Consider the following 25,240-nt stretch of genomic DNA (forward strand, 5'->3'; position numbering starts at 1 on the left):
AGAGCAAGACCTGGACTCTAAAAAATATAGCGGGGCATTGTGATGGGTGCCTGCAGTCCCACCTACTCGGGAGGCAGCGCCAAGAAGATAGCTTGAATCCAATAGTTTGAGGTTGCTGTGAGCTCAAAAATCAATCACTCAATCAATCAAAAGTTCACAGAGTTGCAGGAAGTTCCAAAGTATAAGGGTTGTTGCTAAGTACTAGAAACAATAGCCAAAGTCATACCACAGACCTTATAAGGACACAAACACTCTTCTCAGCAGACAGACATGGCTGCTTGCTCCACTGATGGTACTGGAGGCAGGCAGTGGTTGCTGCCATTGGAAGCACTGCCACTATGGCACCTGAAGGCATTATCTTGCTATTATTGTCATTACTGCCAGAAAAGGTTAAGCTTTTCTTTTTTTTTTTTTTTGAGACAGAATCTCACTTTGTTGCCCTCAGTAGAGTGCCATGGCGTCATAGCTCACACCAACCTCAAAATCTTGGACTCAAGTGATTCTCTTGGCTCGGCCTCCCAAGTAGCTGGGACTACAAGTGCCTGCCCCAAGTCTGGCTATTTTTGGAGATGGGGTCTTGTTATGGCTCAGGCTGATCTCAAACCTGTGAGCTCAATCTACCCACGTTGGCTTCCCAGAGTGCTAGGATTACAGGCGTCGGTCACCTACCCCGGCCAAAACACTTTTGTACATTTTGCTCCCTCTAGTTGGAATGCTCACACCTTTGTCTATTAATGCCTACTCCAGATTTCCAATCAATTACTTCCTCATGGAAGTCTTCCCTAAACAACCTCCTTCCCTCATAAGGCAGGTCCTTAATTCATCTGTATTCTTATACTTTTCCTTCAGACTTACTTAATTTTTAAAGTATACACTTATTTGATTACCATCTTTTTCTCCCACTACACTGCAATTCTATAAAAGCAGGGACCTGGTAAATATTTTGCTCACTATTGTATTTCAACAGCCTAGAACAAAAACCTTACCCATTTAGGCACTGAATAAATACCTGTTAAAATTGGAATGAATTATCTCCCTTAAGAATTTGGGGGGGGGGTTTTGTTTGTTTTTTTGGAGACAGAGTCTCACTATGTTGCCCTCGGTAGAGTGCCATGGTGTCACCGCTCACAGCAACCTCCAACTCTTGGGCTTAAGCAATTCTTTTGCCTCAGCCTCCCAGGTACTGGGACTACAGGTACCTGCCACAATGCCCGACTATTTGTTTGTTGTAGTTGCTACTGTTGTTTGGCAGGCCTGGGCTGGGTTCCAACCCACCAGCCCCGGTGTATGTGGCCAGCTATAGGCACTGAGCCTCCTTAAGAATTTGAACTGAGGGGCGGTGCCTGTGGCTCAAAGGAGTAGGGCGCCAGCCCCTTATACTGGAGGTGGCAGATTCAAGCCCAGCCCTGGCCAAAAACTGCAAAAAAAAAAAAAAAAAAAAAAAGAGAGAGAGAGAGAATTTTAACTGAGGTTGGGCATGGTGGCTCACACCTGTAATCCTAGCACTCTGGTACGCCTAGGTGGGTGGTTGCTTGAGCTCACGAGTTTGAGGCCAGCCCGAGCAAAAGCGAGATCCCTGTCTCTACTAAAAATAGAAAAAACTAACTGGGTGTGATGGTAGGAGCCTGTAGTCCCAGCTACTTGGGAAGTGGAGGCAAGACAATTGCTTAAGCCCAAGAGTTTGAGGTTGCTGTGAGCTATAAGACACAGTAAGACTGTGTCAAAATAATAATAATAATAATTGAACTGAAGAGGTGGGGGAGAGGGTGAGAGGAGACAACAAACAGAGCTTAAGAGAAGTACTTGTTAATGGTGAAGCACCTCAGAGAACCATGAACTCTCAAAGCCAGAAGGATGAACATGAGGGAAAACTCTCCCATTACGTCTTTGCAATGAAGGGTTTATCCCAACCTGATGTGCTCACTTGAGAAACATGGCTGTTCAACTCTTCTGCATGCTTTAATTAGTTAAGGCTAAAATAAGACAGTTTGCGGTAACAATATCCAGGCTTTTGGGGGGGAATTCTCAGTGGGGGACTGAGTATATCCAACATTCCTGACACTTAATGCTTTTCAACAATGTTCCCACTTATCTGTTCAGAATGTGAGGAAAATGCAATTAGGTAGCCAAGCACCTCTGCAGCAATTCCAAAGTGACATCAAGAAATAGTTGTGGGCCCTGAACCCCATAAATGCATCAATGTACAAAGTTATGATTTAATAAAAAATAATTAATTTAAAAAAAAGAAAGAAAAGAAATAGTTGTGGGCTGGGCGGCGCCTGTGGCTCAGTGAGTAGGGCACCAGCCCCATATGCCGAGGGTGGCGGGTTCAAACCCAGCCCCGGCCAAACTGCAACAAAAAAATAGCCGGGCGTTGGGCAGCGCCTGTGGCTCAAGGAGTAGGGCACCAGTCCCATATGCCAGAGGTGGCAGGTTCAAACCTAGCCCTGGCCAAAATAAAAAAAAAAAAAAAAAATAGCCGGGCGTTGTGGCGGGCGCCTGTAGTCCCAGCTACTCGGGAGGCTGAGCCCAAGAATCACGTAAGCCCACGGCACTCTACCCGAGGGTGGTACAGTGAGACTCTGTCTCTACAAAAAAAAAAAAAGAAAAAGAAATGGTTGTGGGCTTGGCGCCTGTCGCACAGTGGTTACAGCACCAGCCACATACACTGAGGCCGGTGGGTTTAAACCTGGCCCAGGCCAGGTAAACAACGACAACTATAACAAAAAAATAGCTGGGCATTGTGGCAGCTGCCTATAGTCCCAGCTGCTCGGGAGGCTGAGGCAAGAGAATCACTTAAGCCCAAGTTGGAGGTTGCTGTGAGCTGTGACACCATAGCACTCTACCCAGGGTGACAAAGTGAGACTCTGTCTCAAAAAGAAAGAAAGGGAAGAAATAGTTGTGGTCCCGGCCCGGGGGCTCACGCCTGTAATCCCAGCACTTGGGAGGCCAAGGTGGGTAGATTGTATGGACTCACAGGTTCAAGACCAGCCTGTGCCAGAGTGAAACTCCCATTTCTAAAAAATAGCCTAGTGTACTGGTCGGGGTCTGTAGTCCCAGCTACATTGGAGGCTGATGCAAGAGCATCACTTGAACCCAAGAGTTTGAGGTTGCTGTGAGCTAACATGCCACGGCACTCTACCAAGAGTTACCAAGTGAGACTGTCTCAAAAAAAAAAAAAAATAGGCTCGGCACCTGTGGCTCAAACGGCTAAGGCGCCAGCCACATACACCTGAGCTGGCAGGTTCGAACCCAGCCCGGGCCTGCCAAACACCAATGACGGCTGCAACCAAAAAATAGCAGGGCGTTGTGGTGGGCGCCTGTGGTCCCACCTACTTCGGAGGCTGAGACAGGAGACTCGCTTGAGCCCAGGAGTTAGAGGTTGCTGTGAACTGTGATGCTACGGCACTCTACCCAGGGCAACAGCTTGAGGTTCTGTCTCAAAAAAAAAAAAAAAAATAGTTGTGAATATCTTATAGTTTTCTAGAGAGGAGCCTCAAAATTGAAAGCTAACAAACTTCGTTCAATATGATTATTTTGTTCAATATGACTAATTATGACATAAGGAAGGTATTAAGAAGCTAAATGTATGTTTCGAAAATGTCAGTCTTTCTCTCCCAGCTTCACTATAATACAGTAGTACAAGGAACTAAAAAGCTAATACAGTTGATAGAATTAACACTTATGTTGTAACAGTAAAAAATGCAGTGACTTACTATCTTAGGCAATATATAACCTGACATTTGTACTGTAAATATTAGAGATGCAAATATGTTAGAAGACAGGCTTGTTGTACAATGAATTTTTGCATTTGAAACATAAAACCTGTTGTTTTTACTCATTTTATATTTTCTCTGAACTTAACTAAGAATTTTATTCTCTTATCTCAGCTTCTCCATGTTTTCCTCTTCAAATGAAATGCTCTGACATGTAAGGTTTAGGAAAGGTTATCCCCGACTAAAATAACTACTTCAGTAAAGGAGAAAATTCTGTGCAAATCTCTTACATTTGACGTTGCTAAACTTAAGTACAATAATGTCACATGTACTTATACAGTAATTGTGGCACGCCTAAGTCCCTCCCTCTTTCCTAAACCAAATTCCCCAGATCCTAGAAATCCAGCCCTTCTGCCCTCCGGAGGCGCCTTTCCCAACGTAAAGTACAATTTTAATTTAAGCTCCTGACTAAAATAATGATCCGCAGTCTACAGCTAGAGAATCTGGGCACCCAAGTGCCTCTGGAGGGTGCGGCGGGGTGTAGGCAAGGGCTGGGGGAGTGGGCGAAGCTGCTGGTTGGTGCCTGAAATCTGTGCGTTGCCCCTTTAATTGTGTCCCCAGCCCTCGGGCGTTTCTGTCCAACGCCCACGTCAGCAAATACCTTTTGTTTCTCTCACGTTGGGGCTACTTGTTTTAGGGCGCAAAGGAACGGCCTCGAAAGGGGGTCCTTCCCCTGCCGAGAACCGGGAATCGTCCCCAGCCCGCGTGCGCGACCGGCCGGTGCGCCTCGGCCCGCGGTAAGTGGCTGCGCGCCGCGCGGGCGGAGGGCGGGCGGGGCGTCGGGGCTGCCCGGGACCGGCCCGCGAGCCTGGCTGCGGGCGGCGGCGCTGCGGGCTCTGACCGCCCGGTTGGCGGCGGCGTGGGGATGCGGGCCCCGGGAGCGCCGCCCCCAGACGTCCCCAGGCCGGGAGAGCGGCGGGAGGCGCCGAGGCGAACGGGCGCCATTTGCAGCCCGGGGCACAGCGGCGGCGGCGAAGCGCCGGCTCTGAGGGGCTGGCTGGAGACAGTCACAAAGGAGGCGAAGACACAGGCGGCGGCCACGGCCTCGGGGCGGCCGGCGGGGAGCGGCGGGCGGTGGCGGGGCACCGGGTCCCAGCCGCTTCTCCCCGCGCCCGGCTGCACCTCCCGGGCCTGCGGGCCAGTCCCTCCTGCGCGCCCGGGAGGGGCTGCAGGACAATGGCCGCGCCGTCGCCGCCCGCGCCCGAGCCTGCCTTGTCGCCCGGCCGGGCCCGGCCCGGTGACGGCCCGGGGAAAGGCGGGAAGGCGCGGAGCCTCCTGGCGGCGGCGGCGGGAAGCCGCGCGGGGACGGCGCCGGGCGTGTCTGCAGCCGTCGGGCGCCGCGGACTCCGGAGGGTCGGCAGCCGGCCGGCTCGGGCTGCGCGGCGGAGTGACGGGCGGTAGCCCGGTGGGGCGCGCGGGGCGGGCGGGCGGGGCGCGGCGGGGGCGCTGCCTCGGAAGGGTTGCTGCCAGGGCAGCAGCCCGAGTTTCCCAGTGCATCCGCCATCCTTGCTTCTCCATCATGATGTGATACATCTGGGCTAAGACCCGAAGGCAGACTTACGCCTGACAGATATTTGAGCTCCAACTATTTGTCTCATGACGGAACCGTACATACTCATCTTCTACCTGTGTAGACCGCTTCTTTGGCAAGCTAGCCAGCGGTTTGTTCCTTTCCCCTTCAAATGAGCTATTTATTGTTGATGGTGCTAATATACATACTCTGCATTATTCCAAGATGCTTTTGGAAGCGGTAGCTTCGCACTTAGTGGGCTTCTAACTACACGTCAGTATCACTTCTATTCTTCATAAACCTTTATATTTGCAGAACTTTATTTAGTACTTGGAGTGTTGTCACTTATATGAATTTTTAATTTAATTTCTCATAAAACAACCCAAGTCAGGCTGATGGTTGTTTCACTTCGCAAACGAGGGAACACATTAAGTACGAAGTCTTCTCTAGACTAGAGGTGACAGCTCCTGTTCCTTCTCTGCTTGCACTCCTGATGGGATCTCCAGAAGGGCCAGTCTACACAATGCTCCCCTGCTCCAAGAACCTTACCTGATGTTTTTCAGCAAAGCATCCAAAATCCTCAGCAAGCTTCCTCTCTGGTCATCCTCTCCTGGTCTTCCGTGTGTAGTGGAGAGCCCTTTGCTGATAGCCAGAGATCAGATGTCTTCTCCTGAGAACCTCCTTGGCCACACGTGTGTTAATTGGGAAGTGAGAATTTGGCCAAATGGGCCTGTGTGCTCTAAGATATCAGCAGGAGACATTATGGGAATAGGGGCTTCTTCCAATTGGCCATGTAAATTTCTGATCCCTGGGAAGAGGCCAACCAGCCAGACCTTATAGCCTTGAAATCACCAGCTTTGTTTTGATAATGGTTTGGGAATAGCAAAAACACTGGAAAATATGGCTCGGTGGCTAAGGCGCCAGCCACATACACCTGAACTGGCGGGTTCGAATCCAGCCCAGGCCCAATGACTGCTGCAACCAAAAAATAGTGGGGCGTTGTGGCAGGCTCCTGTAGTCCCAGCTACTTGGGAGGCGGAGGCAGGAGAATCGCTTGAGCCCAGGAGTTAGAGGTTGCTGTGAGCTGTGATTGCCATAGCACTCTACCCAGGGTGACAGCTTGAGGCTCTGTCTCAAAAAAAAAAAAAAAAAAAAAATTGGAAAGTAGAATAGTACTTGATTCATCCTCTTATCACTTAAATCTTTTTAGACAAAACAGAATTTCTGTCTAATAGGCTTAACCTGCTAGTGACACAAAGATATGTTAATAAATTTAAAGGATTTCGTGTGTTTAGAATCCCTTGAGGGAAGTTTTTGTCACTTTTCTGCTTAAAATTAGTCAGTGGCGCCCCATCTTCAAGCAGCTCCCAGTCTTACACAGATTAAAAGCCAAAGGATGCTCTTGCCTCAGCAGCTAGGGCGCCAGCCATATACACCCGAGCTGATGGATTCAGATCCAGTCCGGGCCTGCCAAATGACAACTACAACCAAAAAATAGCCGGGCATTGTGGTGGGTGCCCTATAGTCCCAGCTACTTAGGAGGCTGAGGCAAGAGCATCACTTAAGCCCAAGAGTTTGAGATTGCTGTGAGCTGTGATGCCATGGCACTCTACCCAGGGTGACACAGTGAAACTCTGTCTCAAAAAAAAAAAACAACCAAAAAAGCCAAAGGATATGCTTTTCAAAATCTGGTCTCACCATATCCTACTTCCTTCATAATCTGCCTTCCCTTCTGACTGTCTCCCATTTGCTCTCCTATCGCCTTTGGATGTGCCTCCAACATCTTGTCTCCTTCACCTCAAGGCCTTTGCATTTGCTGGTCCATTTGCCTAAAATACTCTTCCCCCAGACACCCACCTGACTTTTTACCTCCGTTGGACTTTTACTAAAGTGCCATTCTCTCTTTTTTTTTGGAGACAGAGCCTTAAGTTGTCACCCTCGGTAGAGTGCTATGGCATCATAGCTCACAGCAACCTCCAACTCCTGGGCTCAAGAGATTCTCCTGCCTCCACCTCCTAAGTAGCTGGGACTACAGGGGCCCACCACAACTCCTGCTATTTTTTGGTTGCAGCCGTCATTGTTGTTTGGCGGGCCTGGGCTGGATTCGAACCTGCCAGCTCAGGTGTATGTGGCTGGTGCCTTAGCCGCTTAAGCCACAGGTGCCGAGCCAAGTGCCATTCTCTTATGGGACTTTCCCAACTATGGTTTTGATTCTCTTAAATGTTTTTATGTTTAACTCTAAATCTTTCCTGTTTTAGTGCATTTGTGCTGCTCTAAGGAAATAGCTAAGACTGGATATTTTGAAGAACAGAAATTTCTCACAGTTCTGGAGGCTGGGAAGTCCAGGTTGTTCTGTATCTGGTTAGGGCTGCTCTTTGCTTTCAAGATGGTGCCTTTTACTGCATCTTGTGAAGGGGGTGAATGTTATGCAAGGGTTAGAAGGGCAAAAGGGGCCAAATTCACTCCCTCAGCTCCTTTGATGAGGGCACTAATCCCATCCATGAGGGCAGAGCCCCCCATGGCCTGTTCACCTCCCAAAGGTCCCACCTCTTGGTATTGTTGCACTGGAGATTAAGTTTCAACATGAATTTTGGAGAGGGCACAAACATTCAAACCATAACTCTTAAATATTTTTAATACAGACAGTCTCCAACTTTAGGATAGTTTGACTTATGATTTTTGAATATTATGATAGATTTAATGGGGTAGTAAATGAATGTGTTTATTACTTATAATACATGCTTTAAACTTGCAGTGGGTTTACTGGAATGTAACCCCATCGTAAGTCAAGGATCATCTGTACTTACTTGTGAATCTTCTCAGAGCTAAAGGATATATATCCACCAAAGGATATAATTACCATTCTAGCTAGCTGAAGTTCTTTATGACCCAGGGATTTTTGCTGAGGAAGCTAGCAAGATATGTTTTGGTGACCCTGATGGGATTCTAATTCTAGATAAATGACCATCTCTCTTAAAAGAGATGGTCTTCTTGACCACATCCTTAATTCAAGTTACATTTGATACCTAATCTTTAGTCTGCTCTTAGAAATACATGTTTTTTTCCTTCTATTCCAAAGACCTTCAAACTTAATGGTTCCTAAAATATGTAATTGCCTTTACCAACCCCTTTTTAAAGATCATTGAACTTGATGGAAATCTTAAATTCTGTCATATTCTTAGAACCATTATAGATATTTAACTCTTCCAGATATTTAAAATGTTCCCATTTGAATTTTGGATGTCCCACATAAATGAGTCTAACTTGCTGTTTCAACTTATAAAGTCACTCTAATGAAAGAAGAAAATCAGCCTTTAGCCGGAGACGCCAGTAATTCACCAAAGTGACAAACACAAAGGGAAAGAGGAGAGGCACCCGATACATGTTCTCTAGGCCTTTTAGAGAACATGGAGTTGTTCCTTTGGCCACATATATGCGAATCTACAGGAAAGGTGATATTGTAGACATCAAGGGAATGGGTACTGTTCAAAAAGGCATGCCACACAAATGTCACCAGGGCAAAACTGGAAGAGTCTACAATGTTACCCAGCATGCTGTTGGCATTGCTGTAAACAAACAAGTTAAGGGCAAGATTCTTGCGAAGAGGATTAATGTTCGTACTGAGCATATTAAGCACTCTAAGAGCCCAGATAGCTTCCTGAAACGTGTGAAGGAAAATGATCAGAAAAAGAAGGAAGCCAAAGAGAAAGGTACCTGGGTTCAACTGAAGAGCCAGCCTGCGCCACCCAGAGAAGCCCACTTTGTGAGAACTAACGCAAAGGAGCCTGAGCTCCTAGAACCCATCCCCTATGAATTCATGGCATAATAAGCATATAACATAGCACACAGGAGTACCAGTGGACCCATGTTTTTAGGTGCAAGAACCTATTTATTCCCCATGACTCATGGCATAATAGGTGTACAGCATAGCACACAGGATAACCAATAGCCCCCATGTAACAGTGATACAAGGTGCTGGAACCTATTTCCCATGAATTCAAAAGTTGATCAACATTTTGTCACATTCAATGGCAAGGTGCCTCCCTGAGTTACTGGACCTCTTCCCTGTGAATTCATGGCATGGTAGATACAAATAATAGCATAAAAATGTTTCTTGTTCATTCACTACAAGTGTGATTTTCTTTTCCCCAAAGAAGTATTAAAGCAAATTTTAATGTGTCCTAAAAAAAAGAAGAAAATCTAAAATGTATTACCTGTTGGCTCGGCGCCTGTGGCTCAAGCGGCTAAGGTGCCAGCCACATACACAAGAGCTGGCGGGTTTGAATCCAGCCTGGGCCTGCCAAACAACAATGACAACTACAACCGAAAAATAGCCGAGCGTTGTGGCGGGCACCTGTGGTCCCAGCTACTCGGGAGACTGAGGCAAGAGAATCGCTTAAGCCCAGGAGTTTGTGGTTGCTGTGAGCTATGATGCCACAGCACTCTACCCAGGGGGACAGCTTGAGGCTCTGTCTCAAAAAAAATGTATTACCTGTTTCCATGACTTAATCACATGTTCTGAAAATAACTTAAACCTTTTTTGGGGGGGGAGGGGGTTTAAAAAAAAGCCAAAGCAAAAGTTTATTATTGTTTTTTTTTTCTTTTTTTGGCCGGGGCTGGGTTTGAACCCACCACCTCCGGCATATGGGACCGGCGCCTTACTCCTTGAGCCACAGGTGCCACCCCCAAAGCAAAAGTTTAAGTGGTGCTGAGCCACTTAAACCTTTCTTGACTGAAGAGTACTATTATGAATGCAAGTTATGTGAAAGTTGTGTAGATTTAAATGTGATCAAGTTGTAACTGACCCTAATGTGTAGGACAATTTCTATTTTCTTGAGAAAGTTCCTGGTTTTTGCTTCAAATAAAATCTTTACTGCCATTGTCCTAGTCAAGTTCCTCACCATTTCTTGTTTTGATAATTACATTAAACCTTTAAATCATTCTTCCTTGCCCCTACCTCTCTCACCCTTTGCCCTCTACCATATTGTCTTAGGTTTTTATTTGGGTATGCATATCAGGTCCTCATAGTGATAATATTTATTGAGTACTAGTTGCATGCCAGCCATTGTGTAGTTAGACATTCTGCATCCATTATGGTGGGCAGGAGTGTGCAAGACATACTGGCTTTTGAGTCAGTCTGCCTGAATTCCAATCTCTGTTCACTTGCTCATTCTGCAATTTGAGAAGATTTTCTATTAATTTTTCTGGGCCTGAGTTTCTATATTCAGTGGGGATCCCAGCAGTACTTACCTTGTAAGGATGGAAACAAGATGATAAATGTAAAATGCTTAGTACTGTGCCTAGTAAACACCCATATATTAGCTATTTATTTGTTTGTTTTTATATGTGGCTCACGTACCATAAAATTTACCCTTTGAAAGTGTACAACTCAGAGTTTTTTGGTATATTCACAAAGTTGTGCAACCATCACCAACTTCTGATCCCAGAACATTTTCATTACTTCATAAGGAAACCCCATACCCATTAATAGTCATTCCCCATGTCCATGTATCCCTAGCTCCTGATAACCACTAATCTACCTCTGTCTTTATGGATTTGCCCATTTTGGATATTTCATATAAATCATAAAATAGATGGTTTTTGACTAGCCTCTTTCACTTAGCTTGATGTTTTTTAAGGTTTATCCATACAGCATAAACAATCATGCATCACTTGACAAGGGGACACATTCTGAGAAATGTGTTGTTAGGCAGTTTTGTCGTATGAAGATCATAGAGCGTACTCACACAAACCTAAGTAGTATAGCCTACTGTACACCTGGGCTACATGGTGTAGCCTATTGCTCCCACCTACAAACCTGTTCAGCGTGTTACTGTACTGAATGTTGTAGGCATTTGTAACACTAGTAAGCGTGTGTGTCTAACTCTCTATATATAATCATAGAAAAGGTATAGTAAAAAATACAGTATCAAAATCTTATGGGACCAGGCGGCGCCTGTGGCTCAACGGGTAGGGCGCCGGTCCCATATGCCGGAGGTGGCGGGTTCAAGCCCAGCCCCGGCCAAAAAAAAAAAAAAAAAAACTTATGGGACCACCATGGTATATATATGGTCTATTGACAACCAAAATGTTGTTATACAGTGCATGACTATATCCGTATTTCATAATTTTTATGGCTGAATTACGTTTCATTGTATGACTATACCACATTTTGTTTATTTGTTAGTCTATTAATGGGCATTTGGGTTGTTTCCATGACTTATCTGTTATAAATAATGGTACTATAAATATTCTTATATAAGTTTCTGTATAGACGTATATTCTCTTGGATATATACCTAGGACGGCAATTGCTACATAACTGTATTTTTTATCATTCGAGGAACTGCCAGACTGTTTTCTGAAGTGGCCAGACTGTTTTACATCCCCCCAACAGTATATGAAGGTTCTAATGTTTCCATACTTGTGGCTAACACCTGTTTTTTGTTTTAACTTAATTTTTAATTATTATGAGCACATAACGGTTATTTTTGTTTTTTTAAAAATTATCACCATCCTAGTGGGTATGTATCTCATGACTTGGATTTGCATTTCCTTGATGACTAATGATGCTAAATATTTCTTCTTTTGCTTGCTATTTGTCTTAATCTTATTTATTTTAGCAATTATCTTATTTAATTTTCTTAACAGACTTCCTTAGACCCTCTTAATAGCTAATAACCTCATTTTACAAAAAGAAAACTAAGAATTAAAGACAAAGCTAGTGATTGGTAGACATATAATCCTGTCGTTCTTCTTTCTCTTCTTCTTCTTTTTTTTTTTTTTTACTAGATATAGGATCTTGCTTTGCCACTCAGACAGGAATGCAGAGACACAATCATAGCTCACTGCAGCTTGGAACTCCGGGCTCAAATGTTTCTCCCACCTCCTCCTGAGTAGCTAGTAACTATAGGCGTGCACCTTCAAAAGTGCTCCAGAACTTACAAAAGTGAAGGGTCTTCAAGATCTAGCTCTTGCATACTTTTCTAGTTTCATCTCTGCCATTCTTCCTTGGCCCTAACCTCTAGCTATAGCAAATTTCCTATCATCCTTCAAGAGGTCATACTGATTAATATGCTGTCTGTGCCTTTCCACTTGATGCTTTCCCTGTCTAGAATGTCCTTTACTGTCTTTGCATGGATGCACTTCTGTTCCTCCTTCAAGACCCAACTCAAATGTTGAGTCTTTTGGGAACCTACCTTTCTTTCTCACCCTCTCTCTCTCTCTCTCCCTCCTTCCTTTCCTCCCTTCCTTTCTTCTCTTCTTCCTTCCTTCTTTCCTTTCTTCCATGTTTTTTTCTTTCTTATCCTTTCCCTTCCCTCCCTCTCCTCCTCCCCTCCCCTTCCCTTCCCTTCTTTCTCAAAATCTTACCCTGTCATCCTGGGTTGAGTGCCATGGAGTCATCATAGCTCACAGTAACCTCAGCTTTCCAAGTAACTGGGACTACAGGAGCCTACCACCATGCCCAGCTAGTTTTTTCTGTTTTTAGTAGAAACAGGGTCTTGCTGTTGCTCAGGCTGGTCTCGAACTCCTGAGCTCAAGCAATCCCCAGCCTCGGCCTCTCAGAGTGCTAAGATTATAGGCATGAGCCACTGTGCCCAGCCTGGTAACCTTTCTTGTTGAGCCTTTAGGATACCTTTCTGGACACTCGCACGTAGTCATTTGCTTCCTTGGTTTTGTAGTTCCTTTCTATTTTGATCTTTTCTTCACTGTGTTGTAACTTCATTCAAAAGTCTTTCTCTTTTTTTTTGGCTTTTCTCTTTCTCCAACTCTTTCCTGATAGACACTGAGCTGCTTCACTGACCTTTGAAATGTCATTCATCTTTGTATTCCCTAGGCCAGGTATAGTCAGGCACAGAATAGTTGCTGAATAAATTTGTCTTTTTTTTCTTTTTGAGACAGACCCTCAAGCTGTTGCCCTAGGTAGAGTGCTATGGCATCACAGCTCACAGCAACCTCCAGCTCCTGGGCTCAAGCGATTCTCCTGCCTCTGCCTCCCAAGTAGCTGGAACTATAGGTGCCCGCCACAACACCCGGCTATTTTTTGGTTGCAGCCATTATTGTTGTTTGGCAGGCCCAGGCTGGATTCGAACCTGCCAGCTCAGGGGTATGTGGCTGGTTGCCTTAGCTGCTTGAGCCACAGGAGCCGAGCCTTTTTTCTTTTTTTTGAGACAGAGTCTTACTTTGTTGCCCCTAGTAGAGTACAGTGGCATCATAGCTCACAGCAACCTCAAACTCCTGGGCTCAAGCAATTCTCTTGCCTCAGCCTCCCAAGTAGCTGGGATTACCAGCAACCGCCCCAATACCTGGCTGTTTTTAGAGGTGGATCTTGCTCTTGCTCAGACTGGTCTTGGAACTCCTAAGCTCAAACAATCCACCTGCCTCGACCTCCCAGAGTGCTAGGGTCACTGGTGTGTGCTACTGCACTCAGCCAATAAATCCGTCTTGAATTAATACATTTCATCTTTCAGTCTGAGTATCTGTCCTTCTTATAAAAATAAGCATACAAGGCTCGGTGCCAGTAGCTCAGTTGTTAGGGCACCAGCCACATGCACTAGGGTTGGTGGGTTTCAACCTGGCCTGGGCCTGCTAAAACAACAATGACAACAATAAGAAAAAAATAGCCAGATGTTGTGACTGGCACCTATAGTCCCAGCTACTTGGGAGGCTGAGCCAAGAGCATCGCTTAAGCCCAAGAGTTTGAGGTTGCTGTGAGCTGTTATGCCATGGCACTTTATCAAGGGTGACATAGTGACACTGTCTCGAAAAAAAAAAGCATACAAGAGTTTTTCTTTTCTTTTTTTGAGATAGGGTCTTACTCTGTCACATGGTGTACAGTGATGCAATCACTGGTGCTATCATCCACATAGCTCACTGCAGCCTCAAACTCCTGGGCTCAAATGATCCTCATGTCTCAGCCTCCCAAGTAACTGGGACTATAGGTCCATATCACCATGCCTTGCTAAGTTTTTTTTTTTGAAACAGTCTCAATTTGTTGCCCTTAGTAGAGTGCCTTAGTGTAATGGCTCACAGCAACTTCAAACTCTTGGGTTCAAGTGATTCTCTTGCCTCAGTTTTTTTCTTTTGTTTTTTTTGAGACAGAGTCTCAAGCTGTTGCTCTGGGTAGAGTGCATGACATCACAGCTCACAGCAACCTCAAATTCTTGGGCTTAAGTGATACTCTTGCCTCAGTCTCCCAAGTAGCTGGGGCTACAGGTGCCCACCACAGTGCTGTTGTTGTTGTTGCAGTTGTCACATTGTTTTAGCAGGCCTGGCCAGATTTGAATCCTCCAGCAACCTCAGACTCCTGTGTATGTGGCCAGCACCCTACCCAGTAAGCTACAGGCGCCGCCCTCTTGCCTCAGTTTTTTTCTCTCTCTTTTTTTTTTTTGTAGTAAAGATAGGGTCTCACTCTTGCCCAGGCTGGTCTTAGACTCCTAAGCTCATGCAATCCACCTACCTTGGCCTCCCAGAGAGCTAGGATTATGGGTGTGAGCCACCATGCTCAGCCTGCTAAGTTTTTTTTTTTTTTTTTTTTGTAGAGACAGAGTTTCACTTTATTGCCCTCGGTAGAGAGCCGTGGCATCACACAGCTCACAGCAACCTCCAACTCTTGGGCTTAGGCGATTCTCCTGCCTCAGCCTCCCGAGTAGCTGGGACTACAGGCACCTGCCACAACGCCCGGCTATTTTTTTGTTGCAGTTTGGCCGGGGCCGGGTTTGAACCCGCCACCTTCGGTATATGGGGCCGGCGCCCTGCTCACTGAGCCACAGGCGCCGCCCTAGCCTGCTAAGTTTTAAAATATTTTGTAGCAATAGGTTCTCACTGTAATGACCAGGCTGGTCTTGAACTGTTGGCCTCAAGTGATCCTCCTGCCTGGACCTCCCAAAGTGCTGGGATTACAGGTGTGAGCCACCATACCCAGTATAAGACTTTTTTTTTTGAGACAGAGCCTCAAGCTGTCACCCTGGGTAGAGTGCTGTGGCATCACAGCTCACAGCAACCTCCAACTCCGGGGCTGAAGCAATTATCTTGCCTTGGCCTCCCAAGTAGCTGGGACTACAGGCACCTGCCACAACACCCGGTTATTTTTTGATTGTAGTTGTCATTGTTGTTTGGCAGGCCCGGGCTGGATTCGAACCCACCGCTCAGGGGTATGTGGCTGGCACCTTAGCCGCTTGAGCTGCAGGCTCCAATCCAGACCTTCTTCATATATACATTGCAATAATATTCTAAGTCCAAACACTAAAATTAGCAAATATTGAAATGTTACAAAGTATAGACCCCAGGCTTATGAATTTTTTTTTCATGGTAACATTTCCTTTTTGTTTTTCTTCTTTTTTTTTTGTAGAGACAGAGTTTCACTTTATTGCCCTCGGTAGAGTGCCGTGGCGTCACACAGCTCACAGCAACCTCCAACTCCTGGACTTAGGCGATTCTCCTGCCTCAGCCTCCCGAATAGCTGGGACTACAGGCACCCACCACAATGCCCGGCTATTTTTTTGTTGCAGTTTGGCCGGGGCTGGGTTTGAACCCGCCACCCTCTGTATATGGGGCCGGCGCCCTGCTCACTGAGCCACAGGCGCCGCCCTCCTTTTTGTTTTTCTTGACACAGAGTCTTACTCTGTTGCTTGGGATAGAGTGCCATGACTTTAGCCTAGCTCACAGTAACCCAAACTTCTGGGCTCAAGCAATCCTCTTGCCCCAGCCACCTGAGTAGCTGCATTTTTTAAATTTGAATAACAAATATGTTGGTCCATAGACCAAGATAAATGAGATATTTCAATGGAACAATTGCAAAAATTATTTCTTTTTCTTTTTTAAAATTTATTTTATTTATTTTTTATTTTTTTGCAGTTTTTGGCTGGGGCTGGGTTTGAACCCGCCACCTCCGGTATGTGGGTCTGGCGCCCTACTCCTTTGAGCCACAGGCACCGCCCCTTTTTTTTTTTGAGACGGAGTCTCACTTTATCACCCTCCGTAGAGTGATGTGGCGTCACAGCTCACAGCAATCTCCAACTCCTGAGCTTAGGTGATTCTCTTGCCTCAGCCTCCTGAGTAGCTGGGACTACAGGCATCTGCCACAACACCCAGCTATTTTTTGTTGCAGTTTGGCTGGGGCCAGGTTCAAACCCGCCACGCTTGGTATATGGGGCGCCCTACCCACTGAGCCACAGGCACCGCCTGCAAAAATTATTTCTAATGAATAATGCTTCCTTAGAGTGAGGTCCACAATTGGCTAATTAAAATAGAGGTTGTCTGTTCTCTGGTACACAGGTTTTAAAGGATCACTCTCTCATTCCCTCTGGGTACACAAATACAATGGAGCCAATCAAAAATTTTTCCATATCCATCTTTGTATAAGTTAGCATTTTGTGGACTATAAGAAAATGTATGGGGCGGCGCCTGTGGTGAGTGAGTAGGGCACCAGCCCCATATGCCGAGGGTGGCAGGTTCAAACCCAGCCCCGGCCAAACTGCAACAACAAAAAAAAATAGCTGGGCGTTGTGGCGCGCGCCTGTAGTCCCAGCTGCTCGGGAGGCTGAGGCAAGAGAATCGTGTAAGCCCAAGAGTTAGAGGTTGCTGTGAGCCGTGTGACGCCACGGCACTCTACCCGAGGGCGGTACAGTGAGACTCTGTCTCTACAAAAAAAAAAAAAAAAAGAAAATGTATGGTACCTGGGGGAGGTGGCTCATGACTATAATGCTAGCACTCTGGAAGCCAAGGGGGATGGGTTGCTTAAGTGCATGTGTTGGAGACCACTGTGAGCAAGAGGGAGACCCCATGTCTAAAAATAGCCGGGCGTTGTGGCAGGTGCCTATAGTCCCAACTATTTAGGAGGGTAAGGCAGGAGTAAGAGTTTGAGGTTGCTGTGAGCTCTGATGCCATAGCACTCTACTAAGGACGACAAAGTGAGACTGTCTCAAAAAAAAAAAGACAATGTGTGATAATGAAATTCTAAGGTGTTTACATTTTCTGTTCAGTAGAAACAGTGTTTTAAAATGGTTTAGATAGTTAATAATAGCTAACATTTATCAAGGGCTTGTTATAATCCAGGTACTGTTATAAATAGACCTTTAGTTGGACTGTGTTCTCATTTACTTTATCCCACAACTCTTTAAACTGTAGGTATTATTACTATTCCCATTTTAAAGATCAAGAAACTAAGGCGCAAGAAGGCTGAACTTCCCATGTGGGAGAAGTCTGTCTGTCTGTGGAAAAGTCAGAATTTGCACCTATGCAGTCTCATTCCAGAGCTTATACCTTGTACCCCAGAGCACACCACTTAGTACTGCTATTCATGGGCAGACTACTCTTCCCTTATGCTCAAATATTGAGACAAATGATGTCTTTTTTTTTTCTTTTTTGTTAATACTAACCATTTTAATTTAAATTAATAGCATTTCTGGAAGACAAGACAAATGATGTCTTAATGTATCATCTGAATCTAGTTGCAAGAAAAATAAACTAAAATAAACTTTATTTATTTATTTATTTATTTATTTGAGACAGAGCCTCAAGCTGTCGCCCTGGGTAGAGTGCTGTGGCATCACAGCACATCACAACCTCCAACTCCTGGGCTCAAGCAAATCTCCTGTCTCCACTTCCCAAGTAGCTGGGACTACAGGCGCCCGCCACAATGCCTGGCTATTTTTTGGTTGCAGCTGTCATTGTTGTTTGGTGGGCCCAGGCTGGATTCGAACCTACCAGCTCAGGTGTATGTGGCTGGAGCCTTAGCTGCTTGAGCCACAGGCACTGAGCCAACTTTAGTAATTTAAACAGAAAAGGATTTTCTTTCTTTTTCTTTCTTTCTTTCTTCTTCTTCTTTTTTTTTCTTTTTAGATAGAGTCTTGTGGAGAGCGGGCGGTGAGGCGGCAGGGCCCCCACAGCCTGGGGAACATTCAGAGAATGACGCCCCAACTGCTGCTCTTCGTTTCAAAAAACAACAATATTTCTTTCTCCATTCTCCTTCTGCCAGAAATCACGTAGCTCTTTCTTTGTGTAGTTGATCTTTAGGAACTATGAAGAAATCCTTCTGATCTTTCCCTTTTTACCTTTTAACATACATTAATAAAGTGAAGTAGAAACCATTAACAGGATGATTTGTCTTTGATAGTTATTTATGTTTTCCAATCATTATTGTAAGACAAAAAAATGTCTTTTGTCTATGCTACTTCCCTGTATACAACCCTGCTGAGATACTATAATATAAAGCAGATTTTGTGTTTCGGTGCTGGCTGTAGTCATCAGCTGAGTCAGACCTCCCAACCCCATGTTTCGTCTCTGTCTTCTCTTGTGTTTTATTTTCCTCAATCACCACCTCTTCCACTCTGGTTGGTTTGCCTTCTCTGTGCAGACTTAAGTGATTCTTTTTTTTTTTGAGACAGAGGCTCAAGCTGTCACCCTGGGTAGAGTACCTTGGCATCACAGCTCATAGCAACCTCCATCTCCTGGGCTCAAGTGATTCTCCTTCCTCCGCCTCCCAAGTAGCTGGGACTGCAGGCGCCTGCCACAACGCCCGGCTACTTTTTGGTTGTAGCATCATTGTTATTTGGCAGGCCCAGGCTGGATTCGAACCTGCCAGCTCAGGTGTATATGGCTGGCACCTTAGCCACTTCAGCCACAGGCGCCGAACCTATTTAATACTTTTATAATCAGAAAAAAATGTTATTTTTAAAATGTATTGATTGAGTCAGAATTATATGGTGGGAATTCTTAACTTAATCATTTGGTTGAACAAACGTCAAATTTGTTTCTCGGGCGGTGCCCGTGGCTCAGTGAGTAGGGTGCCGGCCCCATATACCGAAGGTGGCAAGTTCAAACCCAGCCCCGGCCAAACTGCAACAACAACAAAAAAATAGCCTGGTATTGTGGCGGGCACCTGTAATCCCAGCTACTTGGGAGGCTGAGGCAAGAGAATCACCTAAGCCCAAGAACTGGAGGTTGCTATGACCTGTGATGCCACGACACTACCAAGGGTGATAAAGTGAAACTCTATCTCAAAAAAAAAATTTTTTTTGTTTTTCCATTGCCTATGAAAATAAAGCCTTAATAGTCCCTATATTTTGTTTTTGGTAATTGAAAAGATTTGGAATAGGCTCAGTGCCTGTAGCTCAAGCAGCTAAGGCGCCAGCCACATACACCTGAGCTGGCCGGTTTGAATCCAGCCCGGGCCCGCCAAACAACAATGATGCTACAACCAAAAAGTAGCCGGGCGTTGTGGCAGGCGCCTGCAGTCCCAGCTACTTGGGAGGCAGAGGCAAGGGAATCGCTTGAGCCCAGGAGTTGGAAGTTGCTGTGAGCTGTGACGCCATGGTATTCTACCCAGGGTGGCAGCTTGAGGCTCTGTCTCAAAACAAAAAAAAAAAAAGAAAAGATTTGGAATACAGTAGAAACTGGAACCAATTTTTGGTGGGTGGGAGACAGGCTTGCTCTGTTGCCCAGGCTAGAATGCCGTGGCGTCATAACTTACAGCAACCTCAAATGCTTGGGCTCAAGGGATCCTCTGGCCTCAGCCTCCCAAGTAGTTGGGACTACAAGCACAAGCCACCACACCCAGCTATTTTTTTTCCCAGTAGAGTCAGGTTCTGACTCTTGCTCAGGCTAATTCAAGCAGTTCACCTGCCTCAACCTTCTAGAATGCTAGGATTACAGTATGAGCCACCTGCCTGGCCTTTAGAAATAATTTATAATAGGGCAGCGCCTGTGGCTCAAGGAGTAGGGCGCCGGTCCCATATACCGGAGGTGGCGGGTTCAAACCCAGCCCCAGCCAAAAACCACACACACAAAAAAATAATAATTTATAATAATAGTTGTTCCAGCTGTTGTTATAAATTGTGATATACTGATACAATCTGGAAGACCAAAAAGAGTTATAAAAGATCTAGGGGACTACAGTGGACTTTCTGAACCATATATAGTAGACTTTGAACCATAAGTAGATTTTTTTTCCCACTTCTTAACTATATACATATACATATACATACATACACACATATATATTTTTTGTATGTGTGTGTGTGTTAAAGTCTCTGTTGCATAGGCTAGAGTGCCAGGGCATTAGCTTCGCTCATAGCACCTCAAACTCCTGGGTTCAAGTGATGTTCCTGCCTCAGCCTCCTAAGTAGCTGGGACTAGAGGAGAGGTTTTTTTTGTTTTTTTGAGACAGAGTCTCACTATGTCACCCTCCATAGAGTGCTATGGCATCACAGCTCACAGCAACTTCAAACTCCTGGGCCCAAGGGATTCTCTTGCCTGTAGCTGGGTCTATAGGTGCCCGCCACAACATCCGGCTATTTTTTGTTGGAATTGTATAGCTGGCCTGGGCTGGGTTCGAACCCACCAGTCTTGGTGTATGTGGCTGACACCATAACCACTGTGCTACAGGCGCCAAGCCTTGTTTTTTTTTTTTTTTTTTCTGTTTTTAGTAGAGATGAAGTCTTGCTCTTGCTCAGGCTGGTCTTGAACTCCTGAGCTCAAGCAATCCACCAGCCTCAACCTCCCAGGGTACTAGGATTACAGGTGTCAGCCACTGTGCCTGGATGTTAATGATACAATTTTTTTTTTTTTTTGAGACAGAGTCTCAAGCTGTTGATCTGGGTAGAGTGCCAGGGCATCATAGCTCATAACAACCTCCAACTCTTGGGCTCAAGCGATCCTCTTGCCTCAGTTTTTCTATTTTTAGTAGAGACAGGGATCTTGCTTTTGCTCAGGCTGATCCTGAACTTGTGATCTCAAGCTATCCACTGCCTCAGCTTCCCAGAATGCTAGTAATTATACAATCTTTTTTTGAAATTTAGAAACAAATTTTATTTAAGATCTGAAATACAATTCCTAAAATATCAACTTCTCCAGAAAACCGTGGCTACACAATAATGCATTGCCTCTATCATGTTAGAACGTGCAATAGACTCAAATACAAAAACCATGAAACAAATCACCATCCTTCAACATTTTGAGCAAAGATAGAATGCCTAAGGAACAACATAGATGGACTTGCAGAGGATGGGCTGTTTTACTTTAAGCACCATAAAAAAAAAAGAGCACAAATGCATGGGTTTTCGGGTATATACATCAAGTCGAACCTTTGGCACTAGGAATCAGGGCGTTTTTTCACGTAGCATTAACACATATTAGAAAACTGTGTAGTGTCAAAGGGATAGAACCACCAGCATTCAAGCAATGTTGTCAACTAGGCAATAAAATGTTCTACTGAATGTTTCATCTTTGTCTAATTACTGCATACACTGGTAGCAACTTTGAAACAAGAAAAGGAGCTTCACTCCTTTTATTTTCTGTTTAAAACAGAACAGGAAACAAACCAAAACAGAAGCCCTGTTAATCATTAACAACTTTAAAGAACATCAATTATACAAGAAAAGGACTAAGAACAAAAAGTGTTTACAGATACCAGACTCAAAACAGTGAGTGGTCAGTAGACCCTCACAGGGCTTTGCAGTGGTACTCAGCAGAAGCCACTTTGTAATCACTGGCAGTAAACAGAGATGCAGAATTCTTTGCCAGATATTTTAGGAAATCATGCAAATAGCCCAACAGCAATGCAAGGCTTTTCTCATCAAGAGGTGTATAGGCCAACATTGCTCCAATTCTTACAAATAATCTCAGTAGGTGAGGCGCTCCATAAACCTGGGACATCGGTGCATCAGGGTGAGCCAAGAGAATTTCAGCATACTGGGGCCTCTCAAACTTGTAGAGCAGCTGAGTGCCCAACATCACATTGAAATATTCTTTTATTCCTCCCACGACTTCGTTAACTGCATATTCCTTATTATTAACATTGCCCTGCGACTGCTTACAATTAGCATACTCTTCAAGAACTGCATCCACGTTCTTCTTTGCAGGAAGTTGGAAAAGTTGCTTCTGCCTGGTAACCAAGTCCCAGTCCTCGACAAGCCATGGTGTTTTAATTCTTCAGGAATCTTCACTTTAACTTCCATTCTATTCTTAAATGCTTCTTCACTTTCAACAGTTGGATCCGCCCGGGCCCTTTTCTTCCGTGGAGGCTGAGGTGCTTCGCTGGTACTGCCACCATCTCCATTTCCAGGAGTCTTCTGTTTGTTCTTTCTTGTCTTCCTAGCAGATCCTGAAGGGGGGGTCTCTGCAGAGCGACCTCCCCATCTTCCTGGGAGAGCTGGCTCAAGATTTTTCTGCTGCGGAGCAGCTGTCTTCTTTCCAGAGGAAGCCCCTCTCCTCTTACTTCTCTGCATGTTGCTTCTAGTTGGCTTTTTGAAGTTGTCTTCTTCTGCAGATTGTTGTCCACGAGTTTGAGAACCCTGCTTTCTGGAACTCATTCAACCCTGTTTTTATTCCAACCAACAATCCTCCTTCTTTCCCTTCTAAGAACTGCTAGTGATTTTCCAGATGGAATCTTACAGGTCTTCTGGGATGGTCTGGAAGGATGAAGTAGGAAACACAACCCAAGATTCTGTAATCAGGGACGGTTCTGCAATCAGGATCAGATCTCCTGATCCCTACTGTAGAGCAAACTTAGCTTTTCTAACGGTGACCTGAAACGAGAATCCAGTTCTTCCCAGCAGACGTGTGATCACTGCCGTTCCTCCAACCGCCATAGTAAAGCCAGGTTAATTATACAATTTTTAAGATATATTGAATTTTGGGCGGCGCCTGTGGCTCAACGGGTAGGGCGCCGGTCCCATATGCCGGAGGTGGCGGGTTCAAGCCCAGCCCCGGCCAAAAAAAAAAAAAAAAGATATATTGAATTTTTCAAGTTGAATCTTTATAGCTATTCTGTTTGGTTTTCTTGCAAATCACATTGATGCTACTTGAAGAAAAAGGGCAAAGTAGGACTTATGTTGTTGTCTTGGTATCATCTGCTGGCCTGCCTTTGAATTGTCTATTGTCTTGAGTTTGCTTTATTGTTAAAGTTAAAAAGTATGTTTGCTTTTAATTTGCAATAATATATTTTAATATTGGAAATCTCTTCTTGTAGAGCAGTGGTTCTCAACCTTCCTAATGCTGTGACCTTTTTATTTATTTATTTATTTATTATTAAATCATAGCTGTGTACATTAATGCAATCATGGGGCACCATATACTGGTTTTATATATCATTTGACATGTTTTCATCAGACTGGTTAACATAGCCTTCCTGGCATTTTCTTAGTTATTACATTGAGACATTTACATTCTACATTTAGTAAGTTTCACATGTACCCTTGTAAGATGCACCATAGGTGTGGTCCCAGCTGTGACCTTTTAATACAGTTCCTTGTGTTGTGGTGACCCCCAACCATAAAATTATTTTCATTGCTACTTCATAACTGTAATTTTGCTACTGTTACGAATCATAATATAAATATCTGATATGCAGGATGTGTTTATTTATTTTATTATTATTATTATTTTTTGGAGACAGCCTCAAGCTGTCGCTCTGGGAAGAGTGCTGTGACATCATAGCTCTCAGCAACTTCTAACTCCTGGGCTCAAACGATTCTCCTGCAGGCGCCCGCCACAATGCCCAGCTATTTTTTGGTTGCAGCTGTCATTGTTGTTTGGCAGGCCGGGGCTGGATTCGAACCCACCAGCTCAAGTGTATGTGGGCTGGCGCCTTAGCCACTTGAGCCACAGGCACCGAGCCTGCAGGATGTATTTAGGCAACCCCTATGAAAGGGACGTTTAACCCCGAAAGGGGTCATGACCCACAGGTTGAGAACCGCTGTTTTAGACTTTTATTTTAACATTGAAGATGGCTCACACCTGTAATCCTAACACTCTGGGAAGCCGAGGAGGGTGGATTGCCCTGAGCTCACAGGTTTGAGATCAGCCTGAGCAAGAGCGAGACCCTGTCTCTAAAAATAGCCAGGCATAGGCGGTGCCTGTGACTCAGTGAGTAGGGCACTGGCCCCATATGCCGAGGGTGGCGGGTTCAAACCCAGCCCCGGCCAAACTACAACAAAAAAATAGCCGGGTGTTGCGGCAGGTGCCTGTAGTCCCAGCTGCTTGGGAGGCTGGGGCAAGAGAATCACGTAAGCCCAAGAGTTAGAGGTTGCTGTGAGCCGTGTGAAGTCATAGCACTCTACCCAAGGGGGTACAGTGAGACTCTGTCTCTACAAAAAAAAAAACAGCCGGACGTTGTGGTGGGCATCTGTAGTCCCAGCTACTCAGGAGGCTGAGGCAAGAGAATCGCTTGAGCCCTAGAGTTGGAGGTTGCTGTGAGCTATGACGCCAGGGTACTCTACCGAGTCCGATAAAGTGAGACTGTCTAAAAAAAAAGATTGAGACCAGGCATGGTGACTCATGCCTGTAATTCTAGCACTTTTGGAGGCCAAGACAGGAAGATTGCTTCAGGCCAGGAGTTCGAGACCAGCCTTAGCAAGAGTAAGCCCTCATCTCTACAAAAAATAGAAAAATTAGCGGGCTGTGTTGATGCTCACCTGTAGTCCCAGCTACGAGGGAAGATGAGGCAGAAGGATCTCTTGAGCCAAAGAGTTTGAGCTTGCAGTGAGCTATGAACCATGACACCACACTGCATTCTAGCCTGGGCAACAGAGACTTGTCTAAAAAAATAAAATAAAGGCTTGACGCCCGCAGCACAATGGTTATACACCAAAGTTGGGGGTGTATAACCACCACAGTTGACTCATCTCAGGTCCAGGGAGCAGCCCAGATGGTCGCTGGGCAGGGGGAGGGGAGGCAAAACCCGGCCTGAGGAGCTAGGCGGTAAAGGAGTTGAGGGAGAGGGATGTTTATTTGGAAAGTAAGTTGGAGTCCAATTGCTGATGGTCTTGAATTTCACTTTATTTTTAAATTTTTAAGGAAGGAAGTAAAGCAGTCATAATTATACTTCAGGAAGAGCAGCCACCTCAGAATGAATTTGCAGGGGACTCGTGCACTGAAGTTGGCAGATTCGATCTTGGCCCGGGCCAGCTAGACAACAATAACAACTGCAACAAAAAAAATAGCTGGGTGTTGTG

At 45.2% G+C, this 25,240-nt stretch overlaps 1 protein-coding gene and 1 pseudogene across 5 annotated transcripts in view; one reads left to right on the plus strand and one right to left on the minus strand.

Moving 5' to 3' along the window:
* Window positions 1-4,377: 4,377 nt before the first annotated feature.
* The window catches only part of ZBTB8A (zinc finger and BTB domain containing 8A), a 47,575-nt gene continuing 26,712 nt past the window's right edge, over window positions 4,378-25,240 (plus strand). For 2 of the 4 annotated variants that reach the window (XM_053577326.1, XM_053577324.1), the window contains exon 1: window positions 4,378-4,513. The gene's annotated coding sequence lies outside the window, so the exon portion shown is untranslated. Of the gene's footprint in view, window positions 4,514-22,770; window positions 22,888-25,240 lie in introns of those variants that run through there. The other 2 variants (XM_053577325.1, XM_053577322.1) reach the window with 1 other exon arrangement.
* LOC128575562 (mortality factor 4-like protein 2) lies at window positions 21,074-22,879 on the minus strand (annotated as a pseudogene). The gene has a single exon (XR_008377029.1). The product of XR_008377029.1 is annotated as a mortality factor 4-like protein 2 (transcript).

The sequence above is a fragment of the Nycticebus coucang genome, chromosome 22, assembly GCF_027406575.1.
Source record: "Nycticebus coucang isolate mNycCou1 chromosome 22, mNycCou1.pri, whole genome shotgun sequence".
Taxonomy (NCBI): Eukaryota; Metazoa; Chordata; class Mammalia; order Primates; family Lorisidae; genus Nycticebus; species Nycticebus coucang.